The sequence below is a fragment of the Acinonyx jubatus genome, chromosome B1 (assembly GCF_027475565.1).
Source record: "Acinonyx jubatus isolate Ajub_Pintada_27869175 chromosome B1, VMU_Ajub_asm_v1.0, whole genome shotgun sequence".
In the NCBI taxonomy this organism is placed as follows: Eukaryota; Metazoa; Chordata; class Mammalia; order Carnivora; family Felidae; genus Acinonyx; species Acinonyx jubatus.
Window position 1 is genome coordinate 78,404,158 of NC_069382.1, and position 18,605 is coordinate 78,422,762.

The following is an 18,605-nucleotide window of genomic DNA, read 5'->3' on the forward strand; positions in this document are numbered from 1 at the left end:
AAAGACAACAAGAATGGAGTCAAGTTTTAATCTGTTCTTATGGGGTTCCAGCCTGCTCATCAGCTTCCTATCTTGACTGCCTGTCTGTGCACTTCAGACTTCAGCATTATTAGACAGAGGTAGTCTGAAACAGAGTGCTCACCTAGCCTTCACAACTGTGTGAGTCAATTCTTCTCTTGTGCAGATCTCTCTCTCTCTCTCTCTCTCTCTCTCTCTCTCTCTCTCTCTCTCTGTGTGTGTGTGTGTGTGTGTGTGTGTGTGTGTGTGTGTGTGTAGCCTACTGGTTCTCCTTCTCTAGTTGAACCCAAAATATACAAAATTTAGATGTGGGGTCAAGAGACCATTGCTTTAAAGATGGTAGAAATAATTGCACACTTATATGCTGATAGAAATGAACCAAAAAATGTACTGTAGTGAGAGAAAATGGCTGGGGCAGTAGTTCTAGCAAAAGTAGATGAAGTATAGTGTACAAGAGCAAGTCCTGACCTTAGATAGGTGCATGAAAAGGTAATCTATAAGGTAAAATATACATTATATGGCTACAGATGTTAGTAAAGGGCTAATTGTGGTACTGGCATCTTGTGGAAGTTTAATTTTGATCACAAATAGACTCTCAAAATGGAATTTCTAAAATATTTACTTCAAGTAGAAGAACAATAATATGATTCTAAAAGGAAAATCTGTTGGTGCCTGGGTGGCTCAGTTGGCTAAGCATCTGACTGGCTCAGGTCATGATCTCATGGTTCATGAGTTCAAACCCCACGGTAGGCTCTGTGCTGACAGCTCAGAGCCTGAAGCCTACTTTGGATTCTGTGTCTCCCCCTCTCTCTGTCCCTCTCCCACTCATTCTCTCTCTCTCTCTCTCTCTCTCTCTCTCAAAAATAAGCATTAAACAAAATTTTTTAGGGGCACCTGGGTGGCTCAATTGGTTAAGCGTCCCACTTTGACTCAGCTCATGATCTTGCAGTTTGTGAATTTGAGCTCTGTGTGAGGCTCTGTGCGGACAGCTCAGAGCCTGGAGCCTGCTTCAGATTCTCTCTCTCTCCCCCCCCCCCACCCCGCTCTCTCTCTCTCTCTCCCTCTCAAAAGTAAATGAACATTAAAAACATTAATAAAATAAAAAAATAAATTTAAAAAATTTTAATAAAAAATAAAAAGAAAATCTGAGTTACAAAAAGAAATGAGGAGCAAAGAAAATGATAGAGTGTGTGGGTAAAACTAGTGAGATAGGATAAAGAAAGCCCGTGCACTTGAAGTAAATCCACAAAAAACACTCCAGGCTGAGATGGCTTCACTGGCGAAATCTATCAAAAATACAAGGAAGAAAGAAAAATACTAATTTTAACCCAACTATTCTAGATAATAGATGAAGAGGAAAAGCTTCTCAACTCATTCTGTGCATCCAGCATTACACTAGTACTAACACCAGACAAAAATTCTTCACAAAATTTTAGCAAATCAAATCCAGAAATGTACCAAATGGATAATATATCATATAATGAATTAAAGTCAGGAATACAAATTTGTCTTAATATACTAAAACAAATCAATATAATTCATAGTGTCAACAGAGAAGAAAAGCTAAACATCTGATAAAATCTACCACCTATGCATGATAAAAATTCTCAGCAGAGAAGACAGAAACTTCCTTAACTTGATGAATGACATTTACTAAACCATGCAGATAATATCATGTTAAATTGTGCAAGACTAAGGTCAGGACCAAGGCAACAAGGCAAGGCTATCCACCTTTCCAGGTTAGAAATGTTTAAGTAAAAAAAAATGTTTAAGTAAATTTGTTTTTATTCAAAGACAACATGATGGTCTACATTGAAAATTCTAATGAATCTACAACAATAATAAAAACATGCCAGCATTAATAAATGAGTTAAGTAACACTGCAGCATGAAAACATTAATTGCATTTTTACATACTAATAACAAAATTAGAAATTTAAATTGATAAAAACAAAGCCATGTAGAGTAGCATTAAAAGTGTGAAATACATAAGAAAATATTTAACAAAATATGTGCAAGACCTGTACACTGAAAACTTCAATATATTACAAAGAAATATCAAAGAACACCTAAATAAGTGACAGTTATGCCCTTGTCCATGGGTCAGATGATTCAATAGCAAGATATCAACCATCCTAAAACTGATTTACAGGTTCAGTGCAATTCCAGTCAAAATCCCAGCAGAATTAGTAGTGGAGATTGACAAGTTAATTCTAGAAGTAAATGGAAAATCTAAGAACCTACAATAGTCAAAAAAATTAAAAAAAAAAACACAAAACACAGCTAAGTTGGAAGACTCACACTATTTGATTTTAAGACTTATTATTAAAGCTAATAAGAATACTATAAGGCTAGACACAGGAATCAATGGAACAGAATAGAGTTGAGAAATAGACTCATTCATAAATGGTTAATTGGTTTTCCATAAAGGACCAATGACACTCAAAGAGGAAAGGATAGTTTCCCCCTAGCCCCCAAAAAACACTTAAAGGTTTTTTTTAATGTTTGTTTATTTTTGAGAGAGACAGAGGGAGGAGGAGGAGGAGGAGGAGGAGGAGGAGGAGGAGGAGGAGGAGGAGGAGGAGAGAGAGAGAGAGAGAAGGAGAGAGAGAGAGAAACACAGAATCTGAAGTAGGCTCCAGGCTCTGAGCTGTCAGCACAGAGCCCAACGCAGGGCTCAAACTCACAAGTTGTGAGATAATGACCTGAACTGAAGTCAGACACTTAACCGAATGAGCAACCCATGTGCCCCTATAAAAAGTTCATAAGAAAAGAGATCTTAAGCAAAAAAAAAAAAAAAAGAAAAAAAAAGTGGTGGAACAATTGGATAATTATGTGTGTGTGAGTGAATATATATATATTCCATATATATATATTCCATATATATATATTCCATATATATATATATATATATATATATATATATATATATATATATATTAAAACTCAAAATGGATCACACTCCTAAATGCAAGAGTTGGATATGTAAAACGTCTAGAAGAAAACAGAGGGAAGTTTTTGTGACCTTGAATTGGGCAAAGATTTCTTATTAGGACACACAAAAAAGCAGAGATTGTAAAAGAAAAAAAATTATTAAATTGACTTCAGCAAAATTAAAAACATTTGCTTTTGAAAGGCACAGTTAAAAAGATGAACAAATTAGGCACAGGCTGGGAGAATATACTCATAAAGCATAAATCTGGTAAAAGACTTGCTTATATAATATATAAAATACTTTAACATTTTAATAACAATTTAAAAATTAATTTTAAAAAATCAATTAAAAATTGATTTTAAAAATCAGTAAAAACCTCACACAGACTCTTTACCAAAGAATATATACAAAATGCATTATTTATAAAATAAATGGCAAATATGCAAGAAAAGATGCAATATTGTTAGTCACAAAGGAAGTGCAAATTACATACTGACTAGAAAAGTTACAGTAGAAAGACTAACAACAAATAATAAGTATTTCCAAGATCATGGAGCAATAGGAACTCCTGGATATTGCTGCTGGCAAAGTGAAATTATACACCCATTTGGAAAATAGTTTGTCATTCACGGAGTGCATCATAAGCTCACCATACAACCCAGTAATACTACTCCCAAGTATTTTTTTAGGATGAAAGAAAATATATGTACACACAAGGACTTGTGCTCAAATGATTACAAAAGTTCTATTCATTATAAATTTAAAAATTGTAACAATCCAAAGATCTATCAACTCATAAGTTGATTAAAAAAATGTGGCATATTCATACAAGGGAACATTGTACAACAATGAAAGCTACAAACTAGGATAAGCACAATAGGATGGATGAATCTTGAAAGCATTATGTTAAGTCAAAGTCAAATACAAAAGATTACATCCCATATTATTCCATTTCCATGAAATTCCAGAACATGCAAAATTTTAGTAACAGAAGCATATCTGTGCTTGCTAGATGAGGGGAGGGGACTTTTGGGGTCATGAAAAGCCTCGTGAGAGAACTTTGAGTGCTAGAAATGTTGCATACCAGGTATGATACTGGTTTCAAGATTCTATACATTGGTTCAAACTCAATGAATTAGAAACTTATTAAAAATAGTTTAGCAACATTTTTGGCATGGCATGCTATTCTGAAAGGTTTTCTCTAGAATTTTAGATATTCCTGGAAATAGAAGTTGCTGTTTGTTTTTATTTTTATGGGAATTTCTCAGCTGTGTACATATTGATAAAGGAACTATCCCAATAAATATATAAAATCCCACCCACAGGCATCCTCATACTTCGAGTTTCACTGAGAAATTGATAGATGCCTACATTCAGGCATATGAGTTCTGCTTGAATGCAGTCACTGATTGCTTTAATGGGCAATAACAGATCCACTGAAAGTGCATGTACAACGTGGGTTGATGCTGACACAGTGTTAGTATCTGTATCCTTGCCATAAAGTGTCCTTTCCTTCTCAACCCTGGGGTGAGTTAGTATCTGTAACTCAGATTCATCTTGATGATCCAGCCAAGATTGTGACCTCACAGTCCCTCTCTTTTCTCATTTTAGGGACCACCATTCCCATATGAAAAATATAAATAAAAGTTCACTGAAGAGATGCTGAATATAGCACATGATTAATGTGTTGTAGACCATGTGGACAATAACTGCTGCTACAATTTAGAGGAGTTCGTTTATTTCGTGTCACTCTTCTGACCCATCAAATCTACCTTGTGGTCTCTAACCACTCACCCCTATGTGTCTTCCCAATTCACTGGGCTTCTTATGGTTTTAACTCTTTTTGTGTAGGCAAAGATTCTTGGTGAGCCATTTCAGAGCTGCCTTCACTATTATCCAAGAATTATTTGCCCAACTGCTGATCTCCATGGTTCTCCTACACCAGTCTAATCATTCCACCTTTGTTCTAACCACACATTTTTAGCCCATTCCTTAAATCACCGCAAATAATATGAATTCATCTCATGGGCAAATTGTCTACACCCGAGATCTCACTGATTTGCCAATTTGTTCCTCTGGCCTTGCATGACTTGTGTTCCAGGCCCATACTGGCAACCCGGATGTTACTCATGAGCCCAAGATGAGCATGTGTTCTTTTTTTTTCTGCCCACCCCATTTCTCAGCCTGCTCCTCTACCTGTATTTCACATCTCAGTTAATGGCACAAACACTTACCCAATTGTCTTCAAAATAAGTTTTTGATATCTTTCTCTCTTTAAAGTCAGTCAGTTACCAGATCCAGATCCTGTCAATTTTACCTCATAACTGTCTCTATATTCTGTGTCTTCGTCTCTGCTACTGCCTTAGTTCAGATCTTCATCATCTGTCTTCTACCTGGACTCTTGCAAAAGCATGTGATCCTTTGCTTCTTTTCATTTCCATGTAGTGATTCTCAACAAAAAATCACATCTTTCTGTGATGGAGAAGGTGTTCCGGAGGGAGTAGATGACCCCCAACTTGAGCTTTAATTCTGAGAGGTCATCTCTCATTCTTTACTATTCATCATCACCATCACCATCATCATTACCATCATCAAACAAATGCTTTTTAAAGTACATGTAATGTGCATTACTCTAAGCATTTACATACGTTTATTCTCACCAAGAGGCTAAGTAACGTGCCCAAGATCACAAAGGTACCAAGTGGTGGCACTGATATCCAAATCAGGGACTCTACCTCCAAAGACTGCTCTTGACTAGAGCACTGTGCTGCCTTTTGCAATCCCACTAATTTTCAAAATTTTTAAATTTACAAATCAAACAGGATCACACAAATTCTCTACCTCTACCATGTGTATCAATCCTTTCTTTTTTCATCTCTTACCACTCTGCCATTTTCACCTTATACTCCTGTGATAACCAATTACAAATCCTGTCCATATCCCATGCTCTCTTACCTCTCTGTACCTTTGCCATGCTATTTTTGCTGCCTTTATTCCTAGTGGGCACCTACCACATTACTTCTCAGCCACCTGGATCCCCTCAAGAAACTGTGCCAAGAGAAACCTTCTCTGCTTTTCTCCAAACAACCTGCTGCATCTAGGTGTTCTGTGGTGATTTCCTAATCATGCGCATTTCCTGAGGCTGCTGTCCTTCTCATCCTAGGAGTGGAGGCCTGTTTGGGGGATTGACAATATAGAAATAGCTTTGTGATTTGGTAACAACTCCTTGAGTGGCTCAGTTCTGAAATGAGGTGTCCAAAGTTGTTTCTAAAAGCTCGATTTACCATCTATTCCCCCAGCCTTCCCAGTGAGCTGTAGGGCATTCAATATTTCAAGATAAATTCATTTCTGCTTAAACTTGGTAGAGCAGTTCCTGTTTTCTGCAGCTGAACCCTGTTCATTACATTACAATTAATTGTCACATTTTCCATTAAGCCTATTCTGTTAAGCCCAGAATTCCAATACAGAGAAATCCCTCTTCTGTGAACATTTACCACTTATTTTCTATAGTAGTACTTCTTAATTTTTGCTGCACATGAAAATCACCTACAAGGCTTTATTTAGAAAGCGCTAATGGCCAGACCACAACTCCTGCCAATTAAATTTGAATCATTGGGGATGGGACCTAGACATTGGTATTTTTCTAAACCACCTAGAATAGTCCAGCATGCAGAAAGAATTGAAAAGCCAGTTGTCTGAGCACTTATCGGACCTTGATATCACCATACTATACAGAAGAGCTGGGTATATAAGGCAAAATGCATTTGGTTTTGAAAATTTTTTTCTTCCACTTGGAACTTATTTCATCAACAGATTTGAGACAGAGAGAAGGAACTAAAACGTTAAATTCATAGGCTCATTTTAACATTGTCCAAATGATTTTCTAGATGAGAACATTTGCTCAAGCTTTTGGACAATTTAAACAGTGACTTTTCTTAAATAATGTATTCAACATTTTAAGACAAAAAGTTATTTTCAACTTCTTGAAAATACTGTTCCTCAGGCATACATTTGTTCCTAGTGTCTGTAAACTGTGTCTTGCTGTTCTAAATAAAACTCCCTACTCATCCTGTGCCCTGTCATATCATAACTTCTAGGGTTATGTCCCCATGCTTTAAAACAAGTTTGAATGCTGACATACCATATTTACTGAAGTATATATTTATGAGCATAGATTCCTAATTTATACAAGGATGAAATTTTACTGATTGGATGAGTGTGTAGTTGTCTTGTGGCTACTCCATTAAAGCATTCCAAAATTAATAAATAAAGCATTTTTCCAATTTACATAAAAACTAACAACACGTGGCATATACTTGTACTTGAACCATCTTCCTTTTCATTCAGTCATCGCTTCTGTGTTGTTTCAGGTTTGTTTCCTTGATAAGGCAAATTCATATGTATCTGTATGCACCAAGAAGCCACTGATACAGAAGATATATATGTATTATCTCTCAGGATCTTTGAGTTAAAGTCACATTATGTAGGTTATAAGTCTTCAAAATTTAGAATATGTAGTTTTAAAATGTCTTGCTCACATAATAAAGTCTAGATAACAAATAGTTTAAAGTGAAAGCAAGTGAAACAAAAGGGGAAAAAACTTTTTAAAAATGTTTATTGATTTTGAGAGAGAAAGCATGGGCAGGGAAGGAGCAGAGGGAGAGGAGAGAGAGAATCCCAAGCAGGCTTCACACTGTTAGCACAGAGCCCTACGTGGGGCTCGATCTCACGAACCATGAGATCATGACCTGAGCCAAAGTCAAGAGTTCAATGATTAACTGACTGAGCCACCCAGGCGTCTCAAAAAGGAAAAAAAAATTTAAGTGAGGAAATATTGTCATGTATTTCATCAGTATAAATCAACTATCCACCACCTAACTGAATCAGAGTAAGGAGAGTGGTGTCAATAGAGACACACAAACATTTGAAATCATGCATTGATGATCACGAAATAGCAACTTCGTGTCAGCGCGTATTTATAGGGTTGCAGACGGTGGGCCAAATGGAGTTTAAAAATAGCCTAAATAAATTATCTAAGAAACTCACTAAATATAGTAGGGGGAAAATAGCTAGAATATGTCATTGAATTCATACGAAAACACAATAAATCAAAATTCTTACTTGTTCATGCCTGTAAAAAAATAGCCTTGCTATTTTACTGGCTGAATAAAATATCAAATTAGCTTTCGTGAAACTTTCATTTTATTGACATAAGTTTATATATACTAAAATGCACAGACCTGCACTTTTCAGTGAGTTTTAACAAATGCATACATGTGTACAAGTCACACCTTTAAGGAGTGTGCAAAATTTCTGTTTCCTCAGAAAGTCCACTCATACCCATAACCACTCAGTTCCTGCCCTTTCAGAGAAAACCACTGTATTCTGATTTCTATCTCCATAACTTGGCTTTGCCTGTACAACTTCATATAAGTGGAATTATAGGGGTGCCTGCGTGGCTCAGTTGGTTAAGTGTCCAACTTTGGCTCAGGTCATGATCCCCCAGTCTGTGGGTTCAAGCCCCATGTTGGGCTGTGTGCTGACAGCTCAGAGTCTGGAGCCTGCTTCAGACTTTGTGTCTCCCTCTCTCTCTGCACCTCCTCTGCTCACGCTCTCTCTCTCAAAAATAAATAAAGGTCTAAAAAAATAAATAAATGGAGTTATATAGTAAGCACTCTCTCATGTCCCTCATCTTTTGCTCCATATAATGCTTTTGAGATCATCTGTGTTATTGAGTGCTTCAGTAGTTTATTCATTCTTATCACTGCCTGGTATACAGTAGTTCTCCCTCATCTGTGATTTCCCTTAGTTTCCCATAGTTTCAGTTCCCTGAAGTCCTCCGGGGTCCAGAAGCAGATGTTCCTCCATCTGACGTATCTTCAGAAGGTCCGTACTAGCCTAACGCTACATCACAATGCCTGTCATTCACTTTACTTCATCTCAGCACATAAGCATTTTATCATCACACATTATCACGAAGAAGAAGGGTGAGTGCAGTACAATAAAATATTTTAAGAGAAAGACCACATTCACATAACGTTTATTAGAGTATGTTGTTATAATTTTTCTATTTTATGATTGTTGTTGTTAATCATTTACTGTGCCTAACTTATAAATTAAACTTTACCATAGGTATGTATGTGTAGGAAAAACCATCATTTATGTTTCAGGCATCCACTGGGGGTCTTGGAGCATATCCCTGATGAATAAGCAGGGACGATGGTACTAGTGCATGAATATCCTATTATTTGTCCGTTCTCTAACGGAAGGATATATGAATTGTTGCCAGTTTGGGGTTAATATGAATAAAGCTAACATGAAGAGTTTTGTAGAAATCTTTTGTGGACATTTGTTTTCATTTCTCTTTCTAAATGGACAGTTGGAATTGCTGAATCATCGGATAGGTGGTTAGCTTTATATAACACAGACAAAAAAATTTTTTTAAGTAGTTGTGAAATTATATGCTTCCCATCATCAGTGTATAAGAATTCTAGTTGCTCCAAATCCTCATGAATATTTAGTGTTATTAGTTTCTTTTTTAAATTTTTACCCATTCTAGTCAGAGTGTGGTCTTATCTCATGTGGTTTTAATTTGCATTTCCTTCATGAGTAATGATGTTCACTTTTTCATGTGTTTATTGGATGCTCTTATCTTTTCCTTGTGAAATGTCTGTTTAAAACTTTTGCCCAGTTTTAAACTGGGCTGACTGTTTTTTAATAATTGATTTGTAGGCATTGTTTCTACTTCTGGATTCAAGCCCATTTTCAGATACGTGTATCACAAAGATTTTCTTGTACTCTGTGGCTTGCCTTTTCATTTTCTAAGTGATGTTTTTTTGATGAGCAAACATTTTAAATTTTGATATAGTCAAATTACTTAATAATTTTCTTTTATGATCATGCTTCCTAAGAAATATTTGCCTACTTCTCAAATCATGAAGATATTCTTCTAAGAATTCTTCTTGAAACCTTTTTGTTTTAGTTTTACACCCACATTTATTATATATCTAGATTGAATTCCTATGTGTGGTGTAAGATATGAGTTAAGTTTATAATTTTCCAAATGGAACCCGGTTGTGCCAGCATTATTTGTTGGAAATACTTTCATTTCTCCCACTAAATTGCTTTGGCCCAATGTTATCAATTGAACAGGGTGCCTGGGTGGCTCAGTCAGTTGAGAGTCTGACTCTTGATTTCTGCTGAGGTCATGATCTCGCAGTTCGCAAGATTGAGCCCCTGGTTGGGCTCTGTGCTGACAGTGCTGAGGCTGCTGGGATTCTCTCTCTGTCTGTCTCTGCCCCTACCCCACTTGCACCCTCTCTCTCTCAAAATAAATAAATAAACTTAAAAAAAATCATTGACTTTTTAAGTTTGGATCTATCTTTGGCCAATATTTTCTGTTCCATTCGTCTATATGTTTATACTTCAGCTAGTATCACACTGCCAATGTTATTGTATTATTTGTATTGTTGAATTTGGGTAGTATAGGTTTACCAACGTTATTCTTTTTTAAAATCGGTTTTTGGATTTTCCTCCTTTTCCCTTCCCATATAACTTTTAGAATGAGCTTGTAAATTTCTTAGAAAAAAGTTTTTGGATTTTGACTGGAAGTACATTTACTTGATAGACCAGTATGGGATAAACTGACATTATAATACTATTGAATATTCCACCCCATTAACGTGGTATAATTTCTCAATTTATTTAAGTCTTTTTAAATTTCTATAAGAATATTTTTTACTTTCCATTGTAGGAATCAATCTTCCACATAGTTTGCTGCAATTATCCCTAATCATTTTTATGATAATGTAAATGGTATTTTAAAATTTCATTTCTCGATTGTTCATTGCTAGAATACAGACACATAATAGATACTTACATGTTGACCTTTTATCTTGTGATCTTGCTAATAAATTCAGTTATTAGTTATAGCAGGTTTTTTTTTTTTTGGTAGATTCTTTGGTATTTTCCAAGTACAACTGTGTGTGATTAGGTCATCTGCAATAAAGACAATTTTTCTTATTATTTTCTTTTTCAGCCATTCTTCTCATATCTTCATTCTTTGCTTCATTTGGATGTATTTTACTCTTTCTAGATTTTTGCAGTGGAGTGATTAATTGATTCAAGCTTTTTTGTTTTACAAAATAAGAATATAAAGCTATAAATTTCACTCTAAGCACCTCTTCAGCTACCTCCCATACATTTTGATAAGTTGTATTTTTATTATCAAAATATTTTCTACTTTTCCTTGTGATTTCTTCTTTGTTCTATGGGTCATTTGGAAGTGTTTGCTTAATTTACAAATATGTGGAGGAATTTTCAGATACTTTTTGTTATTGATGTCTAATTTAAATCTATGGTAATCACAGCACATACTGTATATAATTTCAGGGTTTTTTTTGAATTACAGTATATTTTATTGCCTGTCTTGGTGAATGTCCCATGTGCACTTGGAAAAGACTATTAAAAGACTATTCCATAGTCTTTTCATGCAGTGTTCTACAACTGAGGATTGTTTTACTTAGTTGATAGAATTATTCACATGCTTTATATAAACTTACTAAATATTTTAATCTACATGCTATACCACTTATTGAGAGAGGAGTGATAGAACCTTACTGATAATTATGATTTTCTCTCTTTTCCCCTGTATTTCTCTTACTTGTTGCTTCATACATTTTGAAATCCTGCTATCAGGTACATGCACACTTAGAATCACTCTTTAAAAAAAAAAACAAACAATTTGCCCCTTTAATCATTATGAAATATGCCCCTGTGTCTCTGGTAATATACCTTCCCTTGTAGTCTTCATTGTCAAATATTAATATAACCTCTTAGGCTTTCTTATCATTAGTGTTTACTTGTTATGAGTCATCCCATTCTCTTCTAACTTACTTGTCTTTATACTTCATGTGAGTTTCTTATAGACTGCATGTAGTCAGGTCTTGATTTTTATCCAAACTGACAATCTCGGTCACCTTTAATTGAAATCTTTAGGCCATTTGCATTTAGGGTTTAAATCTATTACCTTGCTATTTGCTGCTATCTCCTCTCTGTTCCTTTTTCCTTCATCTCCTGCCTTCTTTTGGATTAATCACATTTCTTTCTTTCTTTCTTTCTTTCCTTCCTTCCTTCCTTCCTTCCTTCCTTCCTTCCTTCCTTCTTTTTTATTTTATCTACTGGCCTTTTTTGCTTTTCTAGTGGTTGTTCTAAGGATTACAATATGCATCCTTAACTTAATTCAGTCTACCTTGCAGTTGTATCATGTCACTTCATGAATAATGTAAATATATTGTAATAGTAACTTCCATTTACCTCACTCCTCACTCAACAATGTGCTGTCATTGTCATATATTCTACTTCTTCATGTTATAAACCTTACCTATATTACCTTATATTATCATTTTTTAAAGTCAAATCTTTTTAAAGAAATTAAGATGCAAGCAAAAGCCTTTCTATTTTATCTTCATATTTCTCATGCTCTTCATTCATTCATGAAGATCCATGTTTTCATCTATTATAATTTTTCTTCAATCCAGAGAAATGTCTTTGTCATTTATTTTATTCAGGTCTGCCATTGAGAAGTCTCAGCTTTGGTTTATTTGAAAATGTCTTTATCTTGAAAGATATTTATTTTTATTTTTTTTTCATTTGTGAATAAATATATATATGTGAATATATATTTAAATATATATGTATGTATTTTTCATTTGTGAAAATATATAAAATACCTGAATATATACATATGTGTATATATATATATATATATATATATATATATATATATATATATATTTAAATTCAAGTTAGTTAACATACAGTATAGTTTTGGTTTCTGGAGGAAAACCTACCTAGTGATTCATTACTTACATATAACACCCAGTGCTCATCCCAACAAGTGCCCTCCTCAATGCCCATCACCCATTTAGCCCATCCCCCCACCCAACACCCTTCCAGCAACCCTTAGTTTGTTCTCTGTATTTAAGAGTCTCTTATGGTTTGCTTCACTGTTTTTATCTTATTTTTCCTTCCCTTCCCCTATGATCATCTGTTGTGTTTTTTATTTTTTTATTTGAAAAAAATTTTTTTTTCTTTCAGTATATGAAATTTATTGTCAAATTGGTTTGCATACAACACCCAGTGCTCATCCCAAAAGGTGCCCTCCTCAATACCCATCACCCACCCTCCCCTCCCTCCCACCCCCCATCAACCCTCAGTTTGTTCTCAGTTTTTAAGAGTCTCTTATGCTTTGGCTCTCTCCCACTCTAATCTCTTTTTTTTTTTTTTTTCCTTCCCCTCCTCCATGGGTTTCTGTTAAGTTTCTCAGGATCCACATAAGAGTGAAAACATATGGTATCTGTCTTTCTCTGTATGGCTTATTTTGTTGTGTTTTTTAAATTACACGTATGAGTGAAATCATGTAATATCTGTCTTTCTCTGACTGACTTATTTCACTTAGCATAATACATTCTAGTTCCATCCACATTGTTGCAAATGGCAAGATTTCATTCTTTTTGATCACTGACTAGTATTCCATTGTATCTTTTTCCTGGGTTTAGAATTCTACTTTTACAGGTCTTTTTTTTTTTTTTTCAGCACTTCAGTATTCTCATCACCTTATTTTCTAGTTTGCACTGTTTCTGATGAGAATTAACCAGTCCTTCTTACCATTATACATCACGACACATGAGTGAGGAAGAGCTGGGAAACAACAGAACACAGTATAAAGAATGGGCCTTGCCGTGAGCACTAGTGGACAAGAGTGATGATTGCTATGAGAGGAGTGGTCATTAATCAGGCCCTGGGTCGGGCACCCATCCCTGGGTGCCTCCCTATATGTAATGTGTCTTCTCTTGCTGCTTTAAAGATTGCCTTTTTTTCTTAAGTTTTCAGCATTTTGACTATGATGTGCCTAGGTGTAGCTTTCCTTGCATTCAGCCTGCTTGTGCTTCTTGGATCTGTGGATTTTTTTTTAATGTTTATTTATTTTGAGAGAGAGAGAGAGTAAAGTAGGGGAGAGGCAGAGAGAGAATCTTAAGCAGACTCCTCAGCTGCTCTGAGCATGATGTGGGGCTCAAACTCATGAACCATGAGATCATGACCTGAGCTAAAACCAAGAGTCAGACACTTAATCGACTGAGCCACCCTGGTGCCCCAATGTGATTATTATTTTTCATCGAATTTGAAAATTTTTCAGCGATTTTTTCATATATATTTTCTACCACAGTCCCTCTCTCTCCTGTCTCTAGAATTTCAAATACATAGATATTAGACTTCTTCATATTCTCACATGTCTTTTAAGACCTTGTTCTTTTTCTTTTTTTTAACATTTTTTCCTTCTCTATGTTTTAGTGTGATAATTTCTTTTACTTTTTAATTGATTTTCAATTTCATTGATCTTTTTTCTTGCAGTGTCCTATGCAGTGAATTCATCATTTCTAATATAGTTTTCAATTCTAGCATTTCCAATTATTTTTATACCTTCTATTCTTCTACTGGAATGCTGCATTCATTGTGTCATTTCTTCTTAAAATTCTTGAACATATTTTAAAATAGCTGTTTTAAAGATCTTCTCTGCTTATTGCTACATATTTATCATCACTGGATTTTTTTTCCTATTATTTATGTCTCCTTTTTCTGATTCTTTACCTATCTAGCAGTGTTTTATTATATTTTATATTTTATTATAAATATTGTGAATGTTCCATTATCAAGAATCTGAATTTTCTTATAGTCCTTGAAAAAGTGTTGAGTTTTGGGGTTTAATTCTGACGAGTTAATTTGCTGGAAGATCCCCTTGATCCTTCAAAGACTTGGTTTTAGGTTTTGTTATGACAGTCAAAATAATCCTTTTTCTAGAACTAAAGAAGCCAGACTCCTAAGGTATGGCCTTGCTGGAATCTCAAATGAATGCTGGAGTTGTTCAGTAAGATTTCTCTACTTTGTGGGTTGGAATTCCAATATGTCTCTATCCTGTGTGGTCTCTAGAATATCTGTCCATTTCAAAGCACACTTCTCATCATTGTTATTCTTTTCCAGACCTCACAGAGTTTCTCATTAGTATTTGGCCAAACACTTAAGGAGACCCCAGCTTGCACCTAGGTCATTTCAGTATGTGGTACAAGCTAAAAATGGATGGTATTTGCATTACAGCTACTGTCAGGCATGTCACTGAAAGACAGAGAGAGTGAAAATCTTCCCAAGTGGCTGAGCTGTGAGACGTGTACTTGGTCATACATTTTGTTTGGAGGAATAGTTACTCAAAGTGAGAACATATACCTACAGCTGGGCAGTGGTCATTGGCCTAAACTAATCCCTCAAAGACCTCACAAGTACAGGCAGGACTGGAAGATCTGAAAAAAGTATTTCTGCCTTAGAAGTATTTGGAATGACATATTGGAGTAGACACAAAGTATGAAGGTTTTTGTACCACACATTAATGGCCATCAGAAAGCATCCACCATGGAAGAGGCACCGAATGACTAAGCAGATAAAATAACTCGGCCAGTCAATGTTAGCTGGCCTTTATTATCAGCTACCCTAGGCATGTAATGGTACTATGGTCATATGATGGAAGTGACTTCTGGCCCAAAAGCATGGGCTCCCATTTACCAAGTCTGATCTAGCTATGGCTGACTCTGAAATCCCTTTTTGCCAGCAACAGAGACCAAAGCTGGATCCTCAATGTGGCACTATTCCTCATGGAGACCAACTGGTTACTCAGTTGCATGTTAACTACACTGAGCCACATCCATCTTAGAGGGGTCAGGAATTCATATGAATGGATACCTAATCTAGGTATGAGTTTGTCTTTCCTGTCCCAGGGCCTTAGCCAGCATTGCTATTTGGTAGTTTATGGGGAGCCTGATCCATGGACATAAAATCCTATGTAGCATAGCATTTGACCATGAGACTAACTTCACAATGAAGTGAATCTGAGATCGTGGGATTATGATCACATATCATACAACCCAGAGGCAGCTGATCTTGTAAAACACTGGAATCGACTTACAAAGATGCGACTGGAGCACCAGCTCAATGGAAACACTGTGAAAAGCAGGATACCATCCACCAGGATGCAGTGTATTTAATTAATCAGAAATCCTATTTTCCATGAGGAAAGGAGAAGTAGGTCTGGGCACCAAGGAATAAAAGCAGGTTAGTCCTGCTTAACCATGATTCCTGATGATACACTGGTGGTTTTGTGCTTCCTGTTCCTACAATTCTGGATTCTTCAGGGCAGGAAGTCCTGGTCCCCAAGAGGACGCAGAATTGAACTATATATTATGGCTGTCACCGGAACACTTTGGACTCATCGTTCTAAGAAAACAGCTAGTGAAGAGAAGAGTCACCATACTTGTAGGAGTAATTGACCCTGGTCTGCGAGAGGAGGCAACGCTGTTTACACAACAGAGGCAGGTGAATTCATGTGAAACCCAGGTAGTCTACTTGGATGCCACTTGCTTCTCCCTTTCCCCATTGTAACTTTAGGATGGAAACTTGCTGCAACCCTAGAGTGAAAAAGATACGATTTTTCAAGGGTTTAGACAATCCAGAAATACTACCGAGACCTGCTGAGGGAAGAGCTGAGTGTAAAGGGAATTAAGATATATAGTGGAGGTGAAGGAAGATAAGTCCCAGTTAAAGCTTGAAGACCAACTGCAGTGATGAGAGCTGTACTTCACCCCATTCACTCACCTATTTTGAGTTCTCCCACAGGAAGAAAAGGCCACAGAAACTCCAGAGGGGCTTCCTTCGGAATCAGTGGAGAAGTCGATCCATGTGGCCTGAGAGTGGACTGCAAATGCATGTTGCAGACCCCCATTTGGGGCATACTCTTGACCAAGGGCCCCAGCAGCTGCATTCTAAAACCCAGTGCTGCACTTCTGCTGAATCATGCTTTCTGCTGCCAGTGATGTCCTTGGCAGTGATCCTGCAGCAAGCAGGCCAATTCCCAGAAGACACAGGCATCCTCTGTCAACCAGTTTGAACTTGAACACTCTCCAGTGGCCTTGCTTAGACTGCACAGCACTCAAACTGCCTTTCTTCTCTCCTTCCCTCTGGGTCAGGCTTGCATGGCCTGGCTGTCTGCTGTGTTCCCAATCTAACCCAACTTCCACCCCATTTTTTTCTAACACAGGCATTTTCCCTAAACACAGTCCCTGCTTGTTGGCTGTCTTGGTGACTGCTTCTCACAGGATTAGGATCAAGGTTTTGAGATGGTCTTCCAGGTGTGGTGCAAAGCCTTGGAAAGATTGAAAGGAGGAGAATGACAGGATCAATTACTGGTTCAAGCAGTGGTGTTCAAGATTATGTGTCCAGGGGTATGTGAGGGGACTTAATCAGACCCGAAGTCAAGAACTGACAGAATAGTGGAGAGTTTGCCTTGTCCCCCTCAAACTACTGGTGCCTCTGAATTTGACTGTAGAAAAGTAATATGAATTGTGTCTTCATTCAAAATTCTATTTTTGTCTTATTTAAATCTTCCCTACTCTATCTTTCCCCCTCACACAGCTGTTGCCACCAAGTGCCCATGAAAATGTTATCAAATATGAAATATTTACAGGACCTGCACTCTAATAATTATAAACACTGAATAGCTTTCTCAGTGAGGTAAATAATAAGGACCATATCCTCCCTTAGGAGTCTTCCATTTGGTAGCTATTAATGAACTTTTAAAATTTCTGCATCTACTAACCACACACACAAGTTCACAATTAGTTTAAAAAAATTTTTTTTACATTTATTTATTTTTGATAGACAGAGACAGAGCACAAGTGGGGGAGGGGCAGAGAGAGGGGGAGACACAGAATCCGAAGCAGGCTCCAGGCTCCGAGCTGTAAGCACAGAGCCCAACGTGGGGCTCGAACTCACAAACCACTGGCTCATGACCTGAGCTGAAGTCGGACGCTTAACCGACTGAGCCACCCAGGTGCCCCACAATTAGTTTAATGTTTACCTAGTTGACAATACTTTTAAAAAGGAGAAAGCAGGAAGATTATATTTGAGAGAATTTTGATGTTTAATATACAGCTTATGTTCTACCTAGAGCATGTTAATCTGTGAAAGCAGTTTTAATCAACAGTGGGAAATAAACTGAACTGGCCATACTCCCAAATCATTTTTCTTTGTATTTTTTACAGCTGTTAAATTGTACGTAATTAATCCACTTTGCTCAATAACTCAAGTTTGATATTTATACAGGATGTGATGGCCAGGGTGACTCCCAGACTGTTGTTCTCAAAGACAAGAGTTTTAATTACAGATTACATTTCTCCAGCAACTGCTGTTGTTTTGGTCAGCTTGTGAATTAAGAGCCATAGTTCTGAGACTTTTACTTCAAAAACACTTCAAGAATTTTGCTGTAAGATTAGTACATGAGAAAAATGAATAAAAAATGTAGACCAACACAGTAAATTGTTAGCCATTTATAATCAGTGTCATTTTCTCTCCCTTTTCCTTTTTTTATTCACATTGGCTTCTGACTGTTGTTTTGTGTGTGCAAAGTGTTGCCTGTAGGAATATAATAATGGCTTCTTATTTTTGGAGAATCTTTTACACATTATACACAATACTGTATTTAATCTCTTAACAATTATGGGGAAAAAACAGAACAATTAATATTATTTCCATTTTACAAACATAGAAATTAA

General features: G+C 36.3%; 1 protein-coding gene across 4 annotated transcripts in view; it reads left to right on the forward strand.

The window, feature by feature from the left end:
• The window catches only part of TTC29 (tetratricopeptide repeat domain 29), a 658,543-nt gene that overhangs the window by 355,691 nt on the left and 284,247 nt on the right, over positions 1-18,605 (forward strand). The gene's annotated exons all lie outside the window — the stretch shown is intronic.